Below are 3,753 nucleotides of genomic sequence, written 5' to 3'. Positions count from 1 at the left end.
AGTTGTGGCGCACAGGCTTAGTTGCTCTGCGGCATGTGGGATCTTCCCGGACCAGGGCTCGAACCCGTGTCCCCTGCATTGGCAGGCAGATTCTTAACCACTGCGCCACCAGGGAAGCCCCTCTCTTTCATTTTAAATGAAAACCCACAAAAGTCCACAAATGGTATATCAAGCTTGAAACCGAATGCTGTGTTTCGTCCACTAAATAAAATCCTTTCATCACCTCCCCCCTCCACTTTTTATAGTTGGCTTTTGGGTTACAACGTAGATGGACTAAATTCCTGGTAATTTGTGAGTTGGCTCTTGTTCCCTCTTTAGTCTGGGGTAAACTCTTCCTGTTTCTTTTTTTCTTACATAGTAGAAGATCCATACCAGTTATCTTTAGGCAGGTAGAGACTGGAGGTCTGCTCAGGTCCTGTTCATGTTTTGTTTCTTGATTGAGGTGCTGGTTACAAGGATGTGTTCAGTTAGTGAAAATTTCTCAAACCCTATACAGATAATGAGTGCTTTTCTCCATATGTTATAACCCAATAAAAAGTTGAAAGAAAGAAAAGAAAAAGATCTGTGTCAGAAATAAACAAGGAAAATATAAAGTAATCATCAGTAAGGACAAAATGCTTAAAATAACTTTGTTTTTTACATCCAAGCCAGTTTCAATTACTTGCCTCTGAAAGAAAATAAGAGTGGCAGTGTCGTAGGCGAACACAATAACCACTGTTGCCTTTGTTAGCCCTTCAAGATAGCCCAACACATAACAGACACCCTGCCCCAGCTCACAGACCTTCCTTGTTCCCCAACTGCTTTTACCTCACAATCTCATTTTCATCCTGCTCTGGCTTCGTGCTGCCACCCACTGTCCCACTTCTGACTCTCTGGGCTCTTGTGTTTTTGTTTGTGGTCCATGAGCCTTGGCTCCCAGGGTCCTCTGCTGCTGCTGCCAGGAGTAGGAGATTCCCTGTTAAGTATCTTACCTCTGCCCTGGGCACCTTACTACTTACAAGCGTCTGGCTGTGAGATCAGGCAGCAGTGTTTTCTAAAAGATCTGCACATTCTTCTCCTCCCCCACTTTTTTTTTTTTTGTAAATTGAATTCTTTGGGGGCTATCCTAAGTATATTTGCTATTTCAGGGACCATTTGTGATGAATCTTTTAAAAGTGCGGATAATTTGATCCTACCTTTAGATTTTTCTTAAAACTGAGCTGAGGGGCTATGGGTCAGACAACTGATGTACTGATACTAGAATTTATCATTTAACTATTGGCTCGCTACCCGAAAGTTCAATAACATGTAATGATTTGTAATTCTGCTGAGGTGAAAACTTGAATCTTGAGCCTTTGACAGTGAAATAGAGGAGAAAGTCTTTGATGAATGCCCAGAGTTGAAGCCTCTAGGGAGGGAACCAAGAGAGTGGGGTAATCCCCTAACTGAGCTATCCCTGGCCCAGGCCAGGCTGAGTAATCACAGAAGATGAAGTGCCCGGAGTGGGCAGACAAGCCTAGACTCAGAGATGAAGCAGCAGGTTTGTTGGTTTTTTTTTTAAGAGCTAGAACAAACAGTTAATTCTCACTACTATCTTATTCTATTTAACTTTATACACACTTCTTTGTATGGAAACAAGAACTACACATCTAAGAAATATTCTATACCCCGCAACAAAGTGGATATTGTGAAAGTTTATCAAAAAGATAACGTTAATTTTAAGGTGACTTTAAAGATGTTTGGTGACAACAGGAGGATAGTTCAAAAATAATTTAATTTGTTGTACAACAAATGGCTGCTCTGTTAAAGTGTTTGGTCTTTAAAAAGATAAATGAGACATATAATTTTTTAGACTGTCATGGGGCAAGGCAAATTTAAATTTACCTTATAAGAACCAACAGAAGTTTTCTATTGAAGCAGCAGGTTTGAGGGCCAGAGAAACTTGTCAGTCAGGGTAGTAAGCTAAAGGGCTGAAATGGGACAGTGAAGGCCTCTGTTCTTCTCTCTATAGTCTTCCTTCCTCAAAGTCCTCATTTATCTGTAGGTCTTCAACTTCCCCAACTCTACCCTGCCCTCTTCATCTAATATTTTCAACCATGGGTCACCTCTATTTGGATGTTTCACTGTCAGTCAGAGGCTGCATATCCAAATTCCAACTTCTTTTGGCTTTTAGCATTTATGAGGAATAAGTTCATTGACTTGGGTAATTCTGAAATACAACTATAGCATAATATTTTTCCCATAAGATACATAAACACAAACAGTAGAGAATATAAAAGTCACATTGGACATGAGATCCTAGGGGTTGGCTAGGCTCATGTACAAGCTGGATGACATTCTCTTGCATACCAGCCTCCAGGGTGGGAGTTTTAAAGTTTTGCCTCAGCAAAATTAGAGATATGTACATGGATCTTTGGAGTTGCTGGTAGGGAGTCAAAACCATAAATCACCTGTGGAATCTAGGTACCTAGGATTTTATTTTATTTTATATTTTTTTTGTGGTACGCGGGCCTCTCACTGTTGTGACCTCTCCCGTTACCAGCCTACAGGGTGGGAGTTTTAAAGTTTTGCCTCAGCAAAATTAGAAATATGTACATGGATCTTTGGAGTTGCTGGTAGGGAGTCAAAACCATAAATCACCTGTGTACGCGGGCCTCTCACTGTTGTGACCTCTCCCGTTGCGGAGCACAGGCTCCGAACGCGCAGGATCAGCAGCCATGGCTCACGGGCCCAGCCGCTCCGCGGCATGTGGGATCCTCCCAGACCGGGGCACGAACCCGTGTCCCCTGCATCGGCAGGCGGATTCTCAACCACTGCACCACCAGGGAAGCCCGGTACCTAGGATTTTAAACAAGCTACCTTGGTGATTCTTGTTTCTAGGATCTTCCTCCTCGAATCCTATGTTCCTTGGCCAGACAAACGTTCGTTTAAAAAATTTTTTTTTCTATCATATCTCTTTCTTAGATGTAGAGAATTATACTTAGCCATAGCAACACAGAGGCATGGCTATGATACGCCAGAAACTGAACTTGTGTCCAAATATGAGAAACCATTCAGTTAGGTCCTTGCTAAAGATTTTCTTATGCTAACTTCAAACTATAATAGTGTGATTGTGAGGTGGCAGGAAGTCTGTGTGCATGTGTGTGTGTGTGCACGTGTGTGTGTTTGCATGTGCACGATTATAACACAAGGCATGGGGTATGGATTGTATTGGGTTGGCCAAAAAGTTCGTTCGGGTTTTTCTGTAACATCTTCTGGAAAAAACCCGAACAAACTTTTTGGCCAACCCAATATCTTCCCAGACTCAAACGGGAGAAGCAAGAATGGATAATCCTTTAACAATAAGACCTACCAGAATAGTAGGTTCAGCAGCAAATTGTATAGGTTAAATTGAAAATATAAAAGTTAGCTATTATATTGTAGAGTACATACCTATAAGAAATACACATAGATAAAATGAATCGATCTTTAGGAGATGAACTACTTTTTTTTGGTTGATCTGGGTCTTAGTTGCAGCAGGTGGGCTCCTTAGTTGTAGCACGAGGGCTCCCCAGTTGTGACATGTGAACTCTTAGTTGAAGCATGCATGTGGGAGCTAGTTCCCGGACCAGGGATTGAACCCGGGCCCCCTGCAGTGGGAGCATGGAGTCTTATCCACTGCGCCACCACGGAAGTCCTGAGATAATTTTTGAAGCTTAGTTTCACTTGCTCATTCATTTATTCATTCAACAAATATTTGTGAAATGTCACTATGTGCCAAGCACTGTACCAACC

Source organism: Physeter macrocephalus, chromosome 8 (assembly GCF_002837175.3).
Source record: "Physeter macrocephalus isolate SW-GA chromosome 8, ASM283717v5, whole genome shotgun sequence".
NCBI classification, from domain to species: Eukaryota; Metazoa; Chordata; class Mammalia; order Artiodactyla; family Physeteridae; genus Physeter; species Physeter macrocephalus.
Note: the sequence above shows the minus strand (reverse complement) of the source record.